The sequence below is a fragment of the Echeneis naucrates genome, chromosome 4, assembly GCF_900963305.1.
Source record: "Echeneis naucrates chromosome 4, fEcheNa1.1, whole genome shotgun sequence".
NCBI lineage: Eukaryota > Metazoa > Chordata > Actinopteri > Carangiformes > Echeneidae > Echeneis > Echeneis naucrates.
The window spans coordinates 18,464,497-18,485,552 of record NC_042514.1 but is presented as its reverse complement, the minus strand read 5'-3'; the positions used below and the strand labels follow the sequence as shown (position 1 = coordinate 18,485,552).

Genomic DNA, 21,056 nt, shown 5'->3' with positions numbered 1-21,056 from the left:
ATGGCGCCATTTCCAAACAGGCAGACAACTCTGGCCCAGGCTTCAGGATGTAGGCCTCTCTATTGTTCTTTTCAGAGCACGTGGGAGGCCATCACAACAGTAGTAACGATGGCATTTCATCATCAAGGGGAAGAGGGTGCCCTGTACAGGTTTCTGTAGTGTAGTGGTCATCACGTTCACCTCATACGCGAAAGGCCCCCAGTTCAAAACTGGGCCGGAACAGTATTTTCTGTAATTCTTTTTCAACAAAGGCAGAGAGGTCAGAGGTCAGCTGATGCTTCACTTCAAGACTTCTCGTGAGTATACCTGCCAGTATCTGCATCTATTCTTAGGAAGACCAAATTTCGGTGATGCAACTGGAAGAGCAAATGCAGCTTTTATGAAAGTACCTGTTCACGTCAGAAATCATTAGATTGGAAGGGGCGGAGCAGCTTGCATTCAGGTTTCCGTAGTGTAGTGGTCATCACGTTCGCCTAACACGCGAAAGGTCCCCAGTTCGAAACTGGGCGGAAACATCTTTGCTGCAGCTGGAAATAAATCAGCGTCTTTTTTCCAGTTAATGCATACCTCTTAATTCGATGAAAGAATTGCCTTTAGCGATGTTTTTGGTTCTTCCCTTGCATTGTCAGCAATATTCGATGTAACGATGGCATTTCATCGTCAAGGGGAAGGGAGTGTCCAGTGCAGCTTTCCGTAGTGTATCGGTCATCACGTTTGCATTACAGGCGAAAGATCTCCAGTTTGAAACTGGGCAGAAACTGTGTTTTCAGTTATTCTTTTTCAACAACGGCAGAGAGGTCAGACATCAGCTGATGCTTCACTTCAAGACTTCTCGTGAGTAGACCTGCCAGTATCTGCGTCTATTCTTAGGAAGACCAAATTTCGGTGATGCAACTGGAAGAGCAAATGCAGCTTTTATGAAAGTACCTGTTCACGTCAGAAATCATTAGATTGGAAGGGGCGGAGCAGCTTGCATTCAGGTTTCCGTAGTGTAGTGGTCATCACGTTCGCCTCACACGCGAAAGGTCCCCAGTTCGAAACTGGGCGGAAACATGTTTGCTGTCAGCTGGAAATAAATCAGCATCTCTTTTTAGTTACTGCATACCTGTTAATTCAATTAGAGAATTGGCTTTCGCGATGTTTTTGTCCTGTGCAGGTTTCTGTAGTGTAGGGGTGGATCCTGGGGTCATGGCGCCATTTCCAAACAGGCAGACAACTCTGGCCCAGGCTTCAGGATGTAGGCCTCTCTATTGTTCTTTTCAGAGCACGTGGGAGGCCATCACAACAGTAGTAACGGTGGCATTTCATCATCAAGGGGAAGAGGGTGTCCTGTACAGGTTTCTGTATTGTAGTGGTCATCACGTTCGCCTCACACGCGAAAGGTCCCCAGTTTGAAACTGGGCAGGAACAGAACTTTCTGTGTTTCTTAACAAAGGCAGAGAGATCAGCTAATACTTTACTTCTCATCAGTATCTTTTGTACGTTTACTAACCTTGCAGGAATGCAGAAACTTGTGTTTTTCTTACAGGACTTGAGATCATACTAACTAGGGACCACCCTAAGGAAATAAAGAGGGGAGAACGGAAGAGATACGTCAGAGCAGTTAAAGAATGTAACTGAACATATCTCTGTCTGTTCTCCTTGCAAGTAAAAATGAGCGCTGTTGTCCTTTGTCTTTCTTCCCTGTGTTTCATCATGTTCTAGGTGGTTTAAACCTGACAGAAGGGGCAGAGGAGCTTGTGCTCAGGTTTCTGTAGTGTAGTGGTCATCACGTTCGCCTTACACGCGAAAGGTCCCCAGTTCAAAACTGGGCGGAAACATGTTTGCTGTCAGCTGGAAATAAATCAGCGCCTGTTTCTAGTTAATGCATACCTCTTAATTCAATTTGGAGAATTGGCTTTCGCGATGTTTTTGGTTCCTGCCTTGCATTCTCAGTTGCTTCAATTTTCGTATTAACGATGGCATTTCATCATCAAGGGGAAGAGGCTCTCCTGTACAGGTTTCTGTAGTGTAGTGGTCATCACGTTCGCCTCACACGCGAAAGACCCCCATTTCAAAACTGGGCCGGAACAGTATTTTCTGTAATTCTTTTTCAACAAAGGCAGAGAGGTCAGAGGTCAGCTGATGCTTCACTTCAAGACTTCTCGTGAGTATACCTGCCAGTATCTGCATCTATTCTTAGGAAGACCAAATTTCAGTGATGCAACTGGAAGAGCAAATGCAGCTTTTATGAAAGTACCTGTTCACGTCAGAAATCATTAGATTGGAAGGGGCGGAGCAGCTTGCATTCAGGTTTCCGTAGTGTAGTGGTCATCACGTTCGCCTAACATGCGAAAGGTCCCCAGTTCGAAACTGGGCGGAAACATGTTTGCTGTCAGATGTTTTTGGTTCCTGCCTTGCATTCTCAGTTGCTTCAATTTTCGTATTAACGATGGCATTTCATCATCAAGGGGAAGGGGCTGACCTGTGCAGGTTTCTGTAGTGTAGTGGTCATCAAGTTCGCCTCACACGCGAAAGGCCCCCTGTTCGAAACTGGGCAGAAACATGTTTGCTGTCAGCTGGAAATAAATCAGCATCTCTTTTTAGTTACTGCATACCTCTTAATTCAATTAGAGAATTGGCTTTCGCGATGTTTTTGGTTCTTCCCTTGCATTGTCAGCAATATTCGAAGTAACGATGGCATTTCATCGTCAAGGGGAAGGGAGTGTCCAGTGCAGCTTTCCGTAGTGTATCGGTCATCACGTTTGCATTACAGGCGAAAGATCCCCAGTTTGAAACTGGGCAGAAACTGTGTTTTCTGTTATTCTTTTTCAACAACGGCAGAGAGGTCAGAGATCAGCTGATGCTTCACTTCAAGACTTCTCGTGAGTAGACCTGCCAGTATCTGCGTCTATTCGTAGGAAGAGCAAATTTCGGTGATGCAACAATCAGAGGTCCAGACGAAAGCTGGAACAGCTCTCTCCCACAACTGGGGCACTGGGAAACAGCGAAGATCGAGAGCCTTGGAGCGAGTATGACCTGTGTATTTGGTAAGTGCTACCTCTGAATTAGAATAGAAAATGTTGGCGTCAGCTGTTTGTTTGGTCAATTCATTGTGTAATTGCGGTAGTAAAGATGGCATTTGGTGCCTAGATGAAGCGTAAAGACGATTGGTCCAAGTGCCCAAACCTGTTGGACTCCATAACTGACTGCAGTGCATGAGGAGGAGCTGTTGTGAACATGAACAAACTGATGTCTATCTGATAAATAGGATTTGAACCACCTTAGTGCAGTTCCTTTAATCCCAATTTCATGTTCCAGTCTCTGTATTAAAATATTATGATCTATGGTGTCGAAAGCAGCACTAAGATCCAAAAGGAGAAGTATGGAGGCTGATCCATTGTCTGAAGCAATTAGAATATCATTGGAGAGGTCCAGACAAAAGCTGGGACAGCTCTCTCCCACAACCGGGGCACTGGGAAAAAGCGAAGATCAAGAGCCATGGAGCGTCTTTATTACCTGTGTGACGTCATCGGGGATCCCTGCTGAGGGCGCTGGTGTCTAGCAAATGCCCTCCTCTTCAAACTCAGAACCACACCCTAGGGGTGGATCCTGGGGTCATGGCGCCATTTCCAAACAGGCAGACAACTCTGGCCCAGGCTTCAGGATGTAGGCCTCTCTATTGTTCTTTTCAGAGCACGTGGGAGGCCATCACAACAGTAGTAACGATGGCATTTCATCATCAAGGGGAAGAGGCTCTCCTGTACAGGTTTCTGTAGTGTAGTGGTCATCACGTTCGCCTCATACGCGAAAGGCCCCCAGTTCAAAACTGGGCCGGAACAGTATTTTCTGTAATTCTCTTTCAACAAAGGCAGAGAGGTCAGAGGTCAGCTGATGCTTCACTTCAAGACTTCTCGTGAGTATACCTGCCAGTATCTGCATCTATTCTTAGGAAGACCCAATTTCGGTGATGCCACTGGAAGAGCAAATGCAGCTTTTATGAAAGTACCTGTTCACGTCAGAAATCATTAGATTGGAAGGGGCGGAGCAGCTTGCATTCAGGTTTCCATAGTGTAGTGGTCATCACGTTCGCCTAACACGCGAAAGGTCCCCAGTTCGAAACTGGGCAGAAACTTGTTTGCTGTCAGCTGGAAATAAATCAGCATCTCTTTTTAGTTACTGCATACTTCTTAATTCAGTTAGAGAATTGGCTTTCGCGATGTTTTTGGTTCTTCCCTTGCATTGTCAGCAATATTCGAAGTAACGATGGCATTTCATCGTCAAGGGGAAGGGAGTGTCCAGTGCAGCTTTCCGTAGTGTATCGGTCATCACGTTTGCATTACAGGCGAAAGATCCCCAGTTTGAAACTGGGCAGAAACTGTGTTTTCAGTTATTCTTTTTCAACAACGGCAGAGAGGTCAGAGATCAGCTGATGCTTCACTTCAAGACTTCTCGTGAGTAGACCTGCCAGTATCTGCGTCTATTCGTAGGAAGAGGAAATTTCGGTGATGCAACAATCAGAGGTCCAGACGAAAGCTGGAACAGCTCTCTCCCACAACCGGGGCACTGGGAAACAGCGAAGATCGAGAGCCTTGGAGCGAGTATGACCTGTGTATTTGGTAAGTGCTACCTCTGAATTAGAATAGAAAATGTTGGCTTCAGCTGTTTGTTTGGTCAATTCATTGTGTAATTGCGGTAGTAAAGATGGCATTTGGTGCCTAGATGAAGCGTAAAGACGATTGGTCCAAGTGCCCAAACCTGTGGGACTCCATAACTGACTGCAGTGCATGAGGAGGAGCTGTTGTGAACATGAACAAACTGATGTCTATCTGATAAATAGGATTTGAACCACCTTAGTGCAGTTCCTTTAATCCCAATTTCATGTTCCAGTCTCTGTAGTAAAATATTATGATCTATGGTGTCGAAAGCAGCACTAAGATCCAAAAGGAGAAGTATGGAGGCTGATCCATTGTCTGAAGCAATTAGAATATCATTGGAGAGGTCCAGACAAAAGCTGGGACAGCTCTCTCCCACAACCGGGGCACTGGGAAAAAGCGAAGATCAAGAGCCATGGAGCGTCTTTATTACCTGTGTGACGTCATCGGGGATCCCTGCTGAGGGCGCTGGTGTCTAGCAAATGCCCTCCTCTTCAAACTCAGAACCACACCCTAGGGGTGGATCCTGGGGTCATGGCGCCATTTCCAAACAGGCAGACAACTCTGGCCCAGGCTTCAGGATGTAGGCCTCTCTATTGTTCTTTTCAGAGCACGTGGGAGGCCATCGCAACAGTAGTAACGATGGCATTTCATCATCAAGGGGAAGAGGCTCTCCTGTACAGGTTTCTGTAGTGTAGTGGTCATCACATTCGCCTCACACGCGAAAGGTCCCCAGTTCAAAACTGGGCAGGAACAGTATTTTCTGTAATTCTCTTTCAACAAAGGCAGAGAGGTCAGAGGTCAGCTGATGCTTCACTTCAAGACTTCTCGTGAGTATACCTGCCAGTATCTGCATCTATTCTTAGGAAGACCAAATTTCGGTGATGCAACTGGAAGAGCAAATGCAGCTTTTATGAAAGTACCTGTTCACGTCAGAAATCATTAGATTGGAAGGGGCGGAGCAGCTTGTATTCAGGTTTCCGTAGTGTAGTCGTCATCACGTTCGCCTAACACGCGAAAGGTCCCCAGTTCGAAACTGGGCAGAAACTTGTTTGCTGTCAGCTGGAAATAAATCAGCATCTCTTTTTAGTTACTGCATACCTCTTAATTCAATTAGAGAATTGGCTTTCGCGATGTTTTTGGTTCTTCCCTTGCATTGTCAGCAATATTCGAAGTAACGATGGCATTTCATCGTCAAGGGGAAGGGAGTGTCCAGTGCAGCTTTCCGTAGTGTATCGGTCATCACGTTTGCATTACAGGCGAAAGATGCCCAGTTTGAAACTGGGCAGAAACTGTGTTTTCAGTTATTCTTTTTCAACAACGGCAGAGAGGTCAGAGATCAGCTGATGCTTCACTTCAAGACTTCTCGTGAGTAGACCTGCCAGTATCTGCGTCTATTCGTAGGAAGAGCAAATTTCGGTGATGCAACAATCAGAGGTCCAGACGAAAGCTGGAACAGCTCTCTCCCACAACCGGGGCACTGGGAAACAGCGAAGATCGAGAGCCGTGGAGCGAGTATGACCTGTGTATTTGGTAAGTGCTACCTCTGAATTAGAATAGAAAATGTTGGCGTCAGCTGTTTGTTTGGTCAATTCATTGTGTAATTGCGGTAGTAAAGATGGCATTTGGTGCCTAGATGAAGCGTAAAGACGATTGGTCCAAGTACCCAAACCTGTGGGACTCCATAACTGACTGCAGTGCATGAGGAGGAGCTGTTGTGAACATGAACAAACTGATGTCTATCTGATAAATAGGATTTGAACCACCTTATTGCACTTCCTTTAATCCCAATTTCATGTTCCAGTCTCTAGTAAAATATTGTGATCTATGGTATCGAAAGCAGCACTAAGATCCAAAAGGAGAAGTATGGAGGCTGATCCATTGTCTGAAGCAATTAGAATATCATTGGAGAGGTCCAGACAAAAGCTGGGAAAGCTCTCTCCCACAACCGGGGCAATGGGAAAAAGCGAAGATCAAGAGCCATGGAGCGTCTTTATTACCTGTGTGACGTCATCGGGGATCCCTGCTGAGGGCGCTGGTGTCTAGCAAATGCCCTCCTCTTCAAACTCAGAACCACACCCTACGCAGCCTCAGGGTGATCTGTTTTTTCTCTACCGTGAAACCGGGAGACCTGGGCCTCCTCCAGAACTGAGCTATCTACGGCTTCTACTTGAATTGAGTATATGTTGGCTCTAGCCGAATAAAGTACTCCGCGAATGTCCGTGATAACCCAATCATCCTGTGCTAATGCTAGTTTTACCATCCCACCCAATTCTTTAACCTGATGTTTAGGATGTAAAGCCAGAGACACTTGTGGGACGGCCTCTTCCGACATCTGATACCACTGCAATTGTTCTGGTTTCAGGGACACCCCTGCTGCTACTCGAGAGCTGGGACAGCTCTCTACCACAACTGGGGCACTGGGAAAAAGCGAAGATCAAGAGCCATGAAGCGTCTTTATTACCTGTGTGACGTCATTGGGGATCCCTGCTGAGGGCGCAGGCGTTTGGCAAATGCCCTCCTGTTCAAACTCAAAACCATACCCTAGGGGTGGATCCTGGGGTCATGGCGCCATTTTCAAACAGGTACACAACTCTGGCCTAGGCTTCAGGATGTAGGATTCTCGATTGTTATTTTCAGAGCACGTGGGAGGCTATCGCAACAGTGGTAATGATGGCACTTCTTGATAAGCGGAAGGAGGTGACCTGTGCGCGTTTCCGTAGTGTAGTGGTCATCACGTTCGCCTAACACGCAAAAGGTCCCCAGTTCGAAACTGGGCGGAAACATGTTTGCTGTCAGCTGGAAACAAATGTTTTTGGTTCCTGCCTTGCATTCTCAGTTGCTTAAATTTTCGTATTAACGATGGCATTTCATCATCAAGGGGAAGGGGCTGGCCTGTGCAGGTTTCTGTAGTGTAGTAGTCATCACATTGGCCTCACATGCGAAAGGTCCCCAGTTCGAAACTGGGCGGAAACATGTTTGCTGTCAGCTGGAAACAGATGTTTTTGGTTCCTCCCTTGCATTCTCAATTGCTTCAATTTTCGTATTAACGATGGCATTTAATCATCAAGGGGAAGAGGGTGTCCTGTGCAGGTTTCTGTAGTGTAGGGGTGGATCCTGGGGTCATGGCGCCATTTCCAAACAGGCAGACAACTCTGGCCCAGGCTTCAGGATGTAGGCCTCTCTATTGTTCTTTTCAGAGCACGTGGGAGGCCATCACAACAGTAGTAACGGTGGCATTTCATCATCAAGGGGAAGAGGGTGTCCTATACAGGTTTCTGTAGTGTAGTGGTCGTCACGTTCGCCTCACACGCGAAAGGTCCATAGTTCGAAACTGGGCAGAAACAGAACTTTCTGTGTTTCTTAACAAAGGCAGAGAGATCAGCTAATACTTTACTTCTCATCAGTATCTTTTGTACTTTTACTAACCTTGCAGGAATGCAGAAACTTGTGTTTTTCTTACAGGACTTGAGATCATACTAACTAGGGACCACCCTAAGGAAATAAAGAGGGGAGAACGGAAGAGATACGTCACAGCAGTTAGAGAATGTAACTGAACATATCTCTGTCTGTTCTCCTTGCAAGTAAAAATGAGCGCTGTTGTCCTTTGTCTTTCTTCCCTGTGTTTCATCATGTTCTAGGTGGCTTAAACCTGACAGAAGGGGCAGAGGAGCTTGTGCTCAGGTTTCTGTAGTGTAGTGGTCATCACGTTGGCCTTACACGCGAAAGGTCCCCAGTTCAAAACTGGCTGGAAACATGTTTGCTGTCAGCTGGAAATAAATCAGCGCCTGTTTCTAGTTAATGCATACCTCTTAATTCAATTTGGAGAATTGGCTTTCGCGATGATTTTGGTTCCTGCCTTGCATTCTCAGTTGCTTCAATTTTCGTATTAACGATGGCATTTCATCGTCAAGGGGAAGGGAGTGTCCAGTGCAGGTTTCCGTAGTGTATCGGTCATCACGTTTGCATTACACGCGAAAGATCCCAAATTTGAAACTGGGTAGAAACAGATTTCCTGTTGGCTCTTAATATGGAAAAAATGCAACGAGTATGACCTGTGTATTTGGTAAGTGCTACCTCTGAATTAGAATAGAAAATGTTGGCTTCAGCTGTTTGTTTGGTCAATTCATTGTGTAATTGCGGTAGTAAAGATGGCATTTGGTGCCTAGATGAAGCGTAAAGACGATTGGTCCAAGTACCCAAACCTGTGGGACTCCATAACTGACTGCAGTGCATGAGGAGGAGCTGTTGTGAACATGAACAAACTGATGTCTATCTGATAAATAGGATTTGAACCACCTGAGTGCAGTTCCTTTAATCCCAATTTCATGTTCCAGTCTCTGTAGTAAAATATTGTGATCTATGGTGTCGAAAGCAGCACTAAGATCCGAAAGGAGAAGTATGGAGGCTGATCCATTGTCTGAAGCAATTAGAATATCATTGGAGAGGTCCAGACAAAAGCTGGGACAGCTCTCCCGGGGCACTGGGAAAAAGCGAAGATCAAGAGCCATGAAGCGTCTTTATTACCTGTGTGACGTCATCGGGGATCCCTGCTGAGGGCGCTGGCGTTTGGCAAATGCCCTCCTGTTCAAACTCAAAACCATACCCTAGGGGTGGATCCTGGGGTCATGGCGTCATTTTCAAACAGGCAGACAACTCTGGCCCAGGCTTCAGGATGTAGGATTCTCGATTGTTCTTTTCAGAGCACGTGGGAGGCGATCGCAACAGTGGTAATGATGGCATTTCATCATCAAGGGGAAGAGGGTGTCCTGTACAGGTTTCTGTAGTGTAGTGGTCATCACGTTCGCCTCACACGCGAAAGGTCCCCAGTTCGAAACTGGGCAGAAACAGAACTTTCTGTGTTTCTTAACAAAGGCAGAGAGATCAGCTAATACTTTACTTCTCATCAGTATCTTTTGTACTTTTACTAACCTTGCAGGAATGCAGAAACTTGTGTTTTTCTTACAGGACTTGAGATCATACTAACTAGGGACCACCCTAAGGAAATAAAGAGGGGAGAACGGAAGAGATACGTCAGAGCAGTTAGAGAATGTAACTGAACATATCTCTGTCTGTTCTCCTTGCAAGTAAAAATGAGCGCTGTTGTCCTTTGTCTTTCTTCCCTGTGTTTCATCATGTTCTAGGTGGCTTAAACTTGACAGAAGGGGCAGAGCAGCTTGTGCTCAGGTTTCTGTAGTGTAGTGGTCATCACGTTCGCCTTACACGCGAAAGATCCCCAGTTCGAACCTGGGCAGAAACAGGTTTGCTGTCGGCTCTACACAAGCCGGACCTGTGTGTTTGGTTACTGCTACCTCTGATTTTGATTAGAGAATTGGCTTCAGCTGTTTGTTTGTGTAATTGCTGTAGTAACGCTGGCATTTCATTGTCAAGGGGAAGGCGGTGACGTGTGAAGGTTTCCGTAGTGTAGTGGTCATCACGTTCGCCTAACACGCAAAAAGTCCCCAGTTCGAAACTGCGCGGAAACATGTTTGCTGTCAATTGGAAATAAATCAGCATCTCTTTTTAGTTAAGGCATACCTCTTAATTCAATTAGAAAAATTGGCTTTAGCGATGTTTTTGGTTCTTGCCTTGCATTCTCAGCTGCTTCAATTTTCGTAGTAAAATTACATGAGGGGCAGGTCTTTGTATTGCGCCAAATCATAACAACGTGACATAAAGGTACTTTACATGAAGAGCAGGTCTAGAGGCCTTTCAGAGATTTGTTTGGACATCTACATAGTAACGAGTTACAGTAGTCCAGACTGAAAGTTACAAATGCATGGACGAGTTTTTCTGCATCATCCTGAGAGAGGATGTCTCTGATTTTCCTGATGTTTCTCAGGTGGAACAAAGCTGCCCTACTGACTTCTTTTATGTGAGGGACAAAGGACATGTCCTGGTCAAAGGTTCCACCAAGGTTTCTAACAGTGGAGCTGGAAGCCAACGTAATGCCATCCAGACTGATTATGATTAGATAGCATTTCTCTGTGGTGAAAGGTCCCCAGTTCGAAACTGGGCGGAAACATGTTTGCTGTCAGCTGGAAACAGAGCAGCATTTCTTTTTAGTTACTGCATACCTCTTAATTCAATTAGAGAATTGGCTTTCGCGATGTTTTTGGTTCTTGCCTTGCATTCTCAGTTGCTTCAATTTTCGTATTAACGATGGCATTTCATCATCAAGGGGAAGAAGGTGTCCTGTGCCGGTTTCTGTAGTGTAGTGGTCATCACGTTTGCCTCACACGCGAAAGGTCCCCAGTTCGAAACTGGGCAGAAACTGTCTTTTCAGTTATTCTTTTTCAACAACGGCAGAGAGGTCAGAGATCAGCTGATGCTTCACTTCAAGACTTCTCGTGAGTAGACCTGCCAGTATCTGCGTCTATTCGTCGGAAGAGCAAATTTCGGTGATGCAACAATCAGAGGTCCAGACGAAAGCTGGAACAGCTCTCTCCCACAACCGGGGCACTGGGAAACAGCGAAGATCGAGAGCCGTGGAGCGAGTATGACCTGTGTATTTGGTAAGTGCTACCTCTGAATTAGAATAGAAAATGTTGGCTTCAGCTGTTTGTTTGGTCAATTCATTGTGTAATTGCGGTAGTAAAGATGGCATTTGGTGCCTAGATGAAGCGTAAAGACGATTGGTCCAAGTACCCAAACCTGTGGGACTCCATAACTGACTGCAGTGCATGAGGAGGAGCTGTTGTGAACATGAACAAACTGATGTCTATCTGATAAATAGGATTTGAACCACCTTATTGCAGTTCCTTTAATCCCAATTTCATGTTCCAGTCTCTGTAGTAAAATATTGTGATCTATGGTGTCGAAAGCAGCACTAAGATCCAAAAGGAGAAGTATGGAGGCTGATCCATTGTCTGAAGCAATTAGAATATCATTGGAGAGGTCCAGACAAAAGCTGGGACAGCTCTCTCCCACAACCGGGGCACTGGGAAAAAGCGAAGATCAAGAGCCATGGAGCGTCTTTATGACCTGTGTGACGTCATCGGGGATCCCTGCTGAGGGCGCTGGTGTCTAGCAAATGCCCTCCTCTTCAAACTCAGAACCACGCCCTAGGGGTGGATCCTGGGGTCATGGCGCCATTTCCAAACAGGCAGACAACTCTGGCCCAGGCTTCAGGATGTAGGCCTGTCTATTGTTCTTTTCAGAGCACGTGGGAGGCCATCACAACAGTAGTAACGGTGGCATTTCATCATCAAGGGGAAGAGCGTGTCCTGTACAGGTTTCTGTAGTGTAGTGGTCATCACGTTCGCCTCACACGCGAAAGGTCCCCAGTTCGAAACTGGGCGGAAACATCTTTGCTGTCAGCTGGAAATAAATCAGCGTCTTTTTTCCAGTTAATGCATACCTCTTAATTCGATTAAAGAATTGCCTTTAGCGATGTTTTTGGTTCTTCCCTTGCATTGTCAGCAATATTCGAAGTAACGATGGCATTTCATCGTCAAGGGGAAGGGAGTGTCCAGTGCAGCTTTCCGTAGTGTATCAGTCATCACGTTTGCATTACAGGCGAAAGATCCCCAGTTTGAAACTGGGCAGAAACTGTGTTTTCAGTTATTCTTTTTCAACAACGGCAGAGAGGTCAGAGATCAGCTGATGCTTCACTTCAAGACTTCTCGTGAGTAGACCTGCCAGTATCTGCGTCTATTCGTAGGAAGAGCAAATTTCGGTGATGCAACAATCAGAGGTCCAGACGAAAGCTGGAACAGCTCTCTCCCACAACCGGGGCACTGGGAAACAGCGAAGATCGAGAGCCTTGGAGCGAGTATGACCTGTGTATTTGGTAAGTGCTACCTCTGAATTAGAATAGAAAATGTTGGCTTCAGCTGTTTGTTTGGTCAATTCATTGTGTAATTGCGGTAGTAAAGATGGCATTTGGTGCCTAGATGAAGCGTAAAGACGATTGGTCCAAGTACCCAAACCTGTGGGACTTCATAACTTACTGCAGTGCATGAGGAGGAGCTGTTGTGAACATGAACAAACTGATGTCTATCTGATAAATAGGATTTGAACCACCTTAGTGCAGTTCCTTTAATCCCAATTTCATGTTCCAGTCTCTGTAGTAAAATATTATGATCTATGGTGTCGAAAGCAGCACTAAGATCCAAAAGGAGAAGTATGGAGGCTGATCCATTGTCTGAAGCAATTAGAATATCATTGGAGAGGTCCAGACAAAAGCTGGGACAGCTCTCTCCCACAACCGGGGCACTGGGAAAAAGCGAAGATCAAGAGCCATGGAGCGTCTTTGTTACCTGTGTGACGTCATCGGGGATCCCTGCTGAGGGCGCTGGTGTCAAGCAAATGCCCTCCTCTTCAAACTCAGAACCACACCCTAGGGGTGGATCCTGGGGTCATGGCGCCATTTCATCATCAAGGGGAAGAGGGGGTCTTGTACAGGTTTCTGTAGTGTAGTGGTCATCACGTTCGCCTCACACGTGAAAGGTCCCCAGTTCGAAACTGGGCGGAAACATGTTTGCTGTCAGCTGGAAACAGATGTTTTTGGTTCCTGCCTTGCATTCTCAGTTGCTTCAATTTTCGCATTAACGATGGCATTTCATCATCAAGGGGAAGAGGGGGCCCTGTACAGGTTTCTGTAGTGTAGTGGTCATCACATTGGCCTCACACGCGAAAGGTCCCCAGTTCAAAACTGGGCAGGAACAGTATTTTCTGTAATTCTTTTTCAACAAAGGCAGAGAGGTCAGAGGTCAGCTGATGCTTCACTTCAAGACTTCTCGTGAGTATACCTGCCAGTATCTGCATCTATTCTTCGGAAGACCAAATTTCGGTGATGCAACTGGAAGAGCAAATGCAGCTTTTATGAAAGTACCTGTTCACGTCAGAAATCATTAGATTGGAAGGGGCGGAGCAGCTTGCATTCAGGTTGCTGTAGTGTAGTGGTCATCACGTTCGCCTAACACGCGAAAGGTCCCCAGTTCGAAACTGGGCGGAAACATCTTTGCTGTCAGCTGGAAATAAATCAGCGTCTTTTTTCCAGTTAATGCATACCTCTTAATTCGATTAAAGAATTGCCTTTCGCGATGTTTTTGGTTCTTCCCTTGCATTGTCAGAAATATTCGAAGTAACGATGGCATTTCATCGTCAAGGGGAAGGGAGTGTCCAGTGCAGCTTTCCGTAGTGTATCGGTCATCACGTTTGCATTACACGTGAAAAATCCCCAGTGTGAAACTGGGCAGAAACTGTGTTTTCAGTTATTCTTTTTCAACAACGGCAGAGAGGTCAGAGATCATACGCCCTGTGATATGAGGCCCTGAATGGTGTCTGCGATGCCCTCCTCTGCTTGGGGCTTGTGGGGGTACTGATTGATCCACACTGGATCAGAGGTGTTCACCTCAAAAGTTAATGGTTCACATTGCACCAGTCGCACTTCTGTCGGGCCCTGCGCCCATAGGGACTCTGGTAGAGAGTCAATGATAGACGCAGCCCCAGGGTGATCTGTTTTTTCTCTACCGTGAAACCGGGAAACCTGGGCCTCCTCCAGAACTGAGCTATCTACGGCTTCTACTTGAATTGAGTATATGTTGGCTCTAGCCGAATAAAGTACTCCGCGAATGTCTGTGATAACCCAATCATCCTGTGCTAATGCTAGTTTTACCATCCCACCCAATTCTTTAGCCTGATGTTTAGGATGTAAAGCCAGAGACACTTGTGGGGCGGCCTCTTCCGACATTTGATACCACTGCAATTGTTCTGGTTTCAGGGACACCCCTGCTGCTACTCGAGAGCTGGGACAGCTCTCTACCACAACTGGGGCACTGGGAAAAAGCGAAGATCAAGAGCCATGAAGCGTCTTTATTACCTGTGTGACGTCATTGGGGATCCCTGCTGAGGGCGCAGGCGTTTGGCAAATGCCCTCCTGTTCAAACTCAAAACCCTACCCTAGGGGTGGATCCTGGGGTCATGGCGCCATTTTCAAACAGGTAGACAACTCTGGCCCAGGCTTCAGGATGTAGGATTCTCGATTGTTCTTTTCAGAGCACGTGGGAGGCTATTGCAACAGTGGTAATGATGGCATTTCTTGATAAGCGGAAGGAGGTGACATGTGCGGGTTTCCGTAGTGTAGTGGTCATCACGTTCGCCTAACACGCGAAAGGTCCCCAGTTCGAAACTGGGCGGAAACATGTTTGCTGTCAGCTGGAAACAAATGCTTTTGGTTCCTGCCTTGCATTCTCAGTTGCTTCAATTTTCGTATTAACGGTGGCATTTCATCATCAAGGGGAAGAGGGTGTCCTGTCCAGGTTTCTGTAGTGTAGTGGTCATCACGTTCGCCTCACACGCGAAAGGTCCCCAGTTCGAAACTGGGCAGAAACAGAACTTTCTGTGTTTCTTAACAAAGGCAGAGAGATCAGCTAATACTTTACTTCTCATCAGTATCTTTTGTACTTTTACTAACCTTGCAGGAATGCAGAAACTTGTGTTTTTCTTACAGGACTTGAGATCATACTAACTAGGGACCACCCTAAGGAAATAAAGAGGGGAGAACGGAAGAGATACGTCAGAGCAGTTAAAGAATGTAACTGAACATATCTCTGTCTGTTCTCCTTGCAAGTAAAAATGAGCGCTGTTGTCCTTTGTCTTTCTTCCCTGTGTTTCATCATGTTCTAGGTGGCTTAAACCTGACAGAAGGGGCAGAGGAGCTTGTGCTCAGGATTCTGTAGTGTAGTGGTCATCACGTTTGCCTTACACGCGAAAGGTCCCCAGTTCAAAACTGGGCGGAAACATGTTTGCTGTCAGCTGGAAATAAATCAGCGCCTGTTTCTAGTTCATGCATACCTCTTAATTCAATTTGGAGAATTGGCTTTCGCGATGTTTTTGGTTCCTGCCTTGCATTCTCAGTTGCTTCAATTTTCGTATTAACGATGGCATTTCATCGTCAAGGGGAAGGGAGTGTCCAGTGCAGGTTTCCGTAGTGTATCGGTCATCACGTTTGCATTACACGCGAAAGATCCCAAATTTGAAACTGGGTAGAAACAGATTTGCTGTTGGCTCTTAATATGGAAAAAATGCAACGAGTATGACCTGTGTATTTGGTAAGTGCTACCTCTGAATTAGAATAGAAAATGTTGGCTTCAACTGTTTGTTTGGTCAATTCATTGTGTAATTGCGGTAGTACAGATGGCATTTGGTGCCTAGATGAAGCGTAAAGACGATTGGTCCAAGTACCCAAACCTGTGGGACTCCATAACTGACTGCAGTGCATGAGGAGGAGCTGTTGTGAACATGAACAAACTGATGTCTATCTGATAAATAGGATTTGAACCACCTGAGTGCAGTTCCTTTAATCCCAATTTCATGTTCCAGTCTCTGTAGTAAAATATTATGATCTATGGTGTCGAAAGCAGCACTAAGATCCAAAAGGAGAAGTATGGAGGCTGATCCATTGTCTGAAGCAATTAGAATATCATTGGAGAGGTCCAGACAAAAGCTGGGACAGCTCTCTCCCACAACCGGGGCACTGGGAAAAAGCGAAGATCAAGAGCCATGGAGCGTCTTTATTACCTGTGTGACGTCATCGGGGATCCCTGCTGAGGGCGCTGGTGTCTAGCAAATGCCCTCCTCTTCAAACTCAGAACCACACCCTAGGGGTGGATCCTGGGGTCATGGCGCCATTTCCAAACAGGCAGACAACTCTGGCCCAGGCTTCAGGATGTAGGCCTCTCTATTGTTCTTTTCAGAGCACGTGGGAGGCCATCGCAACAGTAGTAACGATGGCATTTCATCTCCAGTGTGGATCAATCAGTACCCCCACAAGCCCCAAGCAGAGGAGGGCATCGCAGACACCATTCAGGGCCTCATATCACAGGGCGTATGATCTCTGACCTCTCTGCCGTTGTTGAAAAAGAATAACTGAAAACACAGTTTCTGCCCAGTTTCAAACTGGGGATTTTTCACGTGTAATGCAAACGTGATGACCGATACACTACGGAAAGCTGCACTGGACACTCCCTTCCCCTTGACGATGAAATGCCATCGTTACTTCGAATATTTCTGACAATGCAAGGGAAGAACCAAAAACATCGCGAAAGGCAATTCTTTAATCGAATTAAGAGGTATGCATTAACTGGAAAAAAGACGCTGATTTATTTCCAGCTGACAGCAAAGATGTTTCCGCCCAGTTTCGAACTGGGGACCTTTCGCGTGTTAGGCGAACGTGATGACCACTACACTACAGCAACCTGAATGCAAGCTGCTCCGCCCCTTCCAATCTAATGATTTCTGACGTGAACAGGTACTTTCATAAAAGCTGCATTTGCTCTTCCAGTTGCATCACCGAAATTTGGTCTTCCGAAGAATAGATGCAGATACTGGCAGGTATACTCACGAGAAGTCTTGAAGTGAAGCATCAGCTGACCTCTGACCTCTCTGCCTTTGTTGAAAAAGAATTACAGAAAATACTGTTCCTGCCCAGTTTTGAACTGGGGACCTTTCGCGTGTGAGGCCAATGTGATGACCACTACACTACAGAAACCTGTACAGGGCCCCCTCTTCCCCTTGATGATGAAATGCCATCGTTAATGCGAAAATTGAAGCAACTGAGAATGCAAGGCAGGAACCAAAAACATCTGTTTCCAGCTGACAGCAAACATGTTTCCGCCCAGTTTCGAACTGGGGACCTTTCACGTGTGAGGCGAACGTGATGACCACTACACTACAGAAACCTGTACAAGACCCCCTCTTCCCCTTGATGATGAAATGGCGCCATGACCCCAGGATCCACCCCTAGGGTGTGGTTCTGAGTTTGAAGAGGAGGGCATTTGCTTGACACCAGCGCCCTCAGCAGGGATCCCCGATGACGTCACACAGGTAACAAAGACGCTCCATGGCTCTTGATCTTCGCTTTTTCCCAGTGCCCCGGTTGTGGGAGAGAGCTGTCCCAGCTTTTGTCTGGACCTCTCCAATGATATTCTAATTGCTTCAGACAATGGATCAGCCTCCATACTTCTCCTTTTGGATCTTAGTGCTGCTTTCGACACCATAGATCATAATATTTTACTACAGAGACTGGAACATGAAATTGGGATTAAAGGAACTGCACTAAGGTGGTTCAAATCCTATTTATCAGATAGACATCAGTTTGTTCATGTTCACAACAGCTCCTCCTCATGCACTGCAGTAAGTTATGAAGTCCCACAGGTTTGGGTACTTGGACCAATCGTCTTTACGCTTCATCTAGGCACCAAATGCCATCTTTACTACCGCAATTACACAATGAATTGACCAAACAAACAGCTGAAGCCAACATTTTCTATTCTAATTCAGAGGTAGCACTTACCAAATACACAGGTCATACTCGCTCCAAGGCTCTCGATCTTCGCTGTTTCCCAGTGCCCCGGTTGTGGGAGAGAGCTGTTCCAGCTTTCGTCTGGACCTCTGATTGTTGCATCACCGAAATTTGCTCTTCCTACGAATAGACGCAGATACTGGCAGGTCTACTCACGAGAAGTCTTGAAGTGAAGCATCAGCTGATCTCTGACCTCTCTGCCGTTGTTGAAAAAGAATAACTGAAAACACAGTTTCTGCCCAGTTTCAAACTGGGGACCTTTCGCCTGTAATGCAAACGTGATGACCACTACACTACAGAAACCTGGACAGGACACCCTCTTCCCCTTGATGATGAAATGCCACCGTTAATACGAAAATTGAAGCAGCTGAGAATGCAAGGCAAGAACCAAAAACATCGCTAAAGCCAATTTTTCTAATTGAATTAAGAGGTATGCCTCAACTAAAAAGAGATGCTGATTTATTTCCAATTGACAGCAAACATGTTTCCGCCCAGTTTCGAACTGGGGACTTTTCACGTGTTAGGCGAACGTGATGACCACTACACTACGGAAACCTGCACACGTCACCGCCTTCCCCTTGACAATGAAATGCCAGCGTTACTACAGCAATTACACAAACAAACAGCTGAAGCCAATTCTCTAATCAAAATCAGAGGTAGCAGTAACCAAACACACAGGTCCAGCTTGTGTAGAGCCGACAGCAAACCTGTTTCTGCCCAGGTTCGAACTGCGGATCTTTCGCCTGTAAGGCGAACGTGATGACCACTACACTACAGAAACCTGAGCACAAGCTGCTCTGCCCCTTCTGTCAGGTTTAAGCCACCTAGAACATGATGAAACACAGGGAAGAAAGACAAAGGACAACAGCGCTCCTTTTTACTTGCAAGGAGAACAGACAGAGATATGTTCAGTTACATTCTCTAACTGCTCTGACGTATCTCTTCCGTTCTCCCCTCTTTATTTCCTTAGGGTGGTCCCTACTTAGTATGATCTCAAGTCCTGTAAGAAAAACACAAGTTTCTGCATTCCTGCAGGGTTGGTAAAAGTACAAAAGATACTCATGAGAAGTCTTGAAGTAAAGTATCAGCTGATCTCTGACCTCTCTACCTTTGTTAAGAAACACAGAAAGTTCTGTTTCTGCCTAGTTTCGAACTGTGGACCTTTCACGTGATAGGTTAACGTGATGGCCACTACACTACAGAAACCTGCACAAGCAGCCCCTTCCCCTTGATGATGAAATGCCATCGTTACTACGAAAATTTAAGCAACTGAGAATGCAGGGCAACAACCAAAAACATCGCGAAAGCCAATTCTCTAATTGAATTAAAAGGTATGCAGTAACTAAAAAGAAATGCTGCTCTGTTTACAGAAAATACTGTTCCTGCCCAGTTTCGAACTGGGGACTTTTTGCGTGTTAGGCGAACGTGATGACCACTACACTACGGAAACCCGCACAGGTCACCTCCTTCCGCTTATCAAGAAATGCCATCATTACCACTGTTGCGATCGCCTCCCACGTGCTCTGAAAAGAACAATCGAGAATCCTACATCCTGAAGCCTGGGCCAGAGTTGTCTGCCTGTTTGAAAATGACGCCATGACCCCAGGATCCACCCCTAGGGTATGGTTTTGAGTTTGAACAGGAGGGCAGAAGGGAGTGTCCAGTGCAGGTTTCCGTAGTGTATCGGTCATCACGTTTGCATTACACGCGAAAGATCCCAAATTTGAAACTGGGTAGAAACAGATTTGCTGTTGGCTCTTAATATGGAAAAAATGCAACGAGTATGACCTGTGTATTTGGTAAGTGCTACCTCTGAATTAGAATAGAAAATGTTGGCTTCAACTGTTTGTTTGGTCAATTCATTGTGTAATTGCGGTAGTACAGATGGCATTTGGTGCCTAGATGAAGCGTAAAGACGATTGGTCCAAGTACCCAAACCTGTGGGACTCCATAACTGACTGCAGTGCATGAGGAGGAGCTGTTGTGAACATGAACAAACTGATGTCTATCTGATAAATAGGATTTGAACCACCTGAGTGCAGTTCCTTTAATCCCAATTTCATGTTCCAGTCTCTGTAGTAAAATATTGTGATCTATGGTGTCGAAAGCAGCACTAAGATCCGAAAGGAGAAGTATGGAGGCTGATCCATTGTCTGAAGCAATTAGAATATCATTGGAGAGGTCCAGACAAAAGCTGGGACAGCTCTCCCGGGGCACTGGGAAAAAGCGAAGATCAAGCGCCATGAAGCGTCTTTATTACCTGTGTGACGTCATCGGGGATCCCTGCTGAGGGCACTGGCGTTTGGCAAATGCCCTACTGTTCAAACTCAAAACCATACTGTAGGGGTGGATCCTGTGGTCATGGCGTCATTTTCAAACAGGCAGACAACTCTGGCCCAGGCTTCAGGATGTAGGATTCTCGATTGTTCTTTTCAGAGCACGTGGGAGGCGATCGCAACAGTGGTAATGATGGCATTTCTTGATAAGCGGAAGGAGGTGACCTGTGCAGGTTTCCGTAGTGTAGTGGTCATCACGTTCGCCTAACACGCGAAAGGTCCCCAGTTCGAAACTGGGCGGAAACATCTTTGCTGTCAGCTGGAAATAGATCAGCGTCTTTTTTCCAGTTAATGCATACCTCTTAATTCGATTAAAGAATTGCCTTTAGCGATGTTTTTGGTTCTTCCCTTGCATTGTCAGCAAGTAAGCGAAGTAACGATGGCATTTCATCGTCAGGGGGAAGGGAGTGTCCAGTGCAGCTTTCCGTAGTGTATCGGTCATCACGTTTGCATTACAGGCGAAAGATCCCCAGTTTGAAACTGGGCAGAAACTGTGTTTTCAGTTATTCTTTTTCAACAACGGCAGAGAGGTCAGAGATCATACGCCCTGTGATATGAGGCCCTGAATGGTGTCTGCGATGCCCTCCTCTGCTTGGGGCTTGTGGGGGTACTGATTGATCCACACTAGATCAGAGGTGTTCACCTCAAAAGTTAATGGTTCACATTGCACCAGTCCCACTTCTGTCGGGCCCTGCGCCCATAGGGACTCTGGTAGAGAGTCAATGATAGACGCAGCCTCAGGGTGATCTGTTTTTTCTCTACCGTGAAACCGGGAGA

At 46.1% G+C, this 21,056-nt stretch overlaps 24 non-coding genes across 24 annotated transcripts; 19 read left to right on the top strand and 5 right to left on the bottom strand.

Annotated features, from left to right (window-relative positions):
• The first annotated feature begins 442 nt into the window (after positions 1–442).
• Positions 443–515, top strand: trnav-aac (transfer RNA valine (anticodon AAC)). Its single transcript has one exon. It is a non-coding gene; the product is annotated as a tRNA-Val (tRNA).
• Positions 516–980: 465 nt separating this feature from the next.
• Positions 981–1,053, top strand: trnav-cac (transfer RNA valine (anticodon CAC)). The gene has a single exon. It is a non-coding gene; the product is annotated as a tRNA-Val (tRNA).
• Positions 1,054–1,747: 694 nt separating this feature from the next.
• Positions 1,748–1,820, top strand: trnav-uac (transfer RNA valine (anticodon UAC)). Its single transcript has one exon. It is a non-coding gene; the product is annotated as a tRNA-Val (tRNA).
• Positions 1,821–2,292: 472 nt separating this feature from the next.
• trnav-aac (transfer RNA valine (anticodon AAC)) lies at positions 2,293–2,365 on the top strand. Its single transcript has one exon. It is a non-coding gene; the product is annotated as a tRNA-Val (tRNA).
• Positions 2,366–3,748: 1,383 nt separating this feature from the next.
• Positions 3,749–3,821, top strand: trnam-cau (transfer RNA methionine (anticodon CAU)). Its single transcript has one exon. It is a non-coding gene; the product is annotated as a tRNA-Met (tRNA).
• Positions 3,822–5,317: 1,496 nt separating this feature from the next.
• trnav-cac (transfer RNA valine (anticodon CAC)) lies at positions 5,318–5,390 on the top strand. The gene has a single exon. It is a non-coding gene; the product is annotated as a tRNA-Val (tRNA).
• A 1,957-nt stretch (positions 5,391–7,347) lies between these two features.
• On the top strand, positions 7,348–7,420 carry trnav-aac (transfer RNA valine (anticodon AAC)). Its single transcript has one exon. It is a non-coding gene; the product is annotated as a tRNA-Val (tRNA).
• Positions 7,421–8,318: 898 nt separating this feature from the next.
• Positions 8,319–8,391, top strand: trnav-uac (transfer RNA valine (anticodon UAC)). Its single transcript has one exon. It is a non-coding gene; the product is annotated as a tRNA-Val (tRNA).
• Positions 8,392–9,411: 1,020 nt separating this feature from the next.
• Positions 9,412–9,484, top strand: trnav-cac (transfer RNA valine (anticodon CAC)). The gene has a single exon. It is a non-coding gene; the product is annotated as a tRNA-Val (tRNA).
• A 337-nt stretch (positions 9,485–9,821) lies between these two features.
• Positions 9,822–9,894, top strand: trnav-uac (transfer RNA valine (anticodon UAC)). Its single transcript has one exon. It is a non-coding gene; the product is annotated as a tRNA-Val (tRNA).
• Positions 9,895–10,837: 943 nt separating this feature from the next.
• Positions 10,838–10,910, top strand: trnav-cac (transfer RNA valine (anticodon CAC)). The gene has a single exon. It is a non-coding gene; the product is annotated as a tRNA-Val (tRNA).
• A 958-nt stretch (positions 10,911–11,868) lies between these two features.
• Positions 11,869–11,941, top strand: trnav-cac (transfer RNA valine (anticodon CAC)). The gene has a single exon. It is a non-coding gene; the product is annotated as a tRNA-Val (tRNA).
• A 1,099-nt stretch (positions 11,942–13,040) lies between these two features.
• Positions 13,041–13,113, top strand: trnav-cac (transfer RNA valine (anticodon CAC)). The gene has a single exon. It is a non-coding gene; the product is annotated as a tRNA-Val (tRNA).
• Positions 13,114–13,230: 117 nt separating this feature from the next.
• Positions 13,231–13,303, top strand: trnav-cac (transfer RNA valine (anticodon CAC)). The gene has a single exon. It is a non-coding gene; the product is annotated as a tRNA-Val (tRNA).
• Positions 13,304–13,523: 220 nt separating this feature from the next.
• Positions 13,524–13,596, top strand: trnav-aac (transfer RNA valine (anticodon AAC)). The gene has a single exon. It is a non-coding gene; the product is annotated as a tRNA-Val (tRNA).
• A 1,113-nt stretch (positions 13,597–14,709) lies between these two features.
• trnav-aac (transfer RNA valine (anticodon AAC)) lies at positions 14,710–14,782 on the top strand. The gene has a single exon. It is a non-coding gene; the product is annotated as a tRNA-Val (tRNA).
• Positions 14,783–14,899: 117 nt separating this feature from the next.
• trnav-cac (transfer RNA valine (anticodon CAC)) lies at positions 14,900–14,972 on the top strand. Its single transcript has one exon. It is a non-coding gene; the product is annotated as a tRNA-Val (tRNA).
• Positions 14,973–15,309: 337 nt separating this feature from the next.
• Positions 15,310–15,382, top strand: trnav-uac (transfer RNA valine (anticodon UAC)). The gene has a single exon. It is a non-coding gene; the product is annotated as a tRNA-Val (tRNA).
• Positions 15,383–16,764: 1,382 nt separating this feature from the next.
• trnav-aac (transfer RNA valine (anticodon AAC)) lies at positions 16,765–16,837 on the bottom strand. Its single transcript has one exon. It is a non-coding gene; the product is annotated as a tRNA-Val (tRNA).
• A 220-nt stretch (positions 16,838–17,057) lies between these two features.
• trnav-cac (transfer RNA valine (anticodon CAC)) lies at positions 17,058–17,130 on the bottom strand. Its single transcript has one exon. It is a non-coding gene; the product is annotated as a tRNA-Val (tRNA).
• Positions 17,131–17,247: 117 nt separating this feature from the next.
• On the bottom strand, positions 17,248–17,320 carry trnav-cac (transfer RNA valine (anticodon CAC)). Its single transcript has one exon. It is a non-coding gene; the product is annotated as a tRNA-Val (tRNA).
• Positions 17,321–18,425: 1,105 nt separating this feature from the next.
• trnav-aac (transfer RNA valine (anticodon AAC)) lies at positions 18,426–18,498 on the bottom strand. The gene has a single exon. It is a non-coding gene; the product is annotated as a tRNA-Val (tRNA).
• Positions 18,499–18,651: 153 nt separating this feature from the next.
• trnav-uac (transfer RNA valine (anticodon UAC)) lies at positions 18,652–18,724 on the bottom strand. Its single transcript has one exon. It is a non-coding gene; the product is annotated as a tRNA-Val (tRNA).
• Positions 18,725–20,452: 1,728 nt separating this feature from the next.
• Positions 20,453–20,525, top strand: trnav-aac (transfer RNA valine (anticodon AAC)). Its single transcript has one exon. It is a non-coding gene; the product is annotated as a tRNA-Val (tRNA).
• The last annotated feature ends 531 nt before the right edge of the window (positions 20,526–21,056 follow it).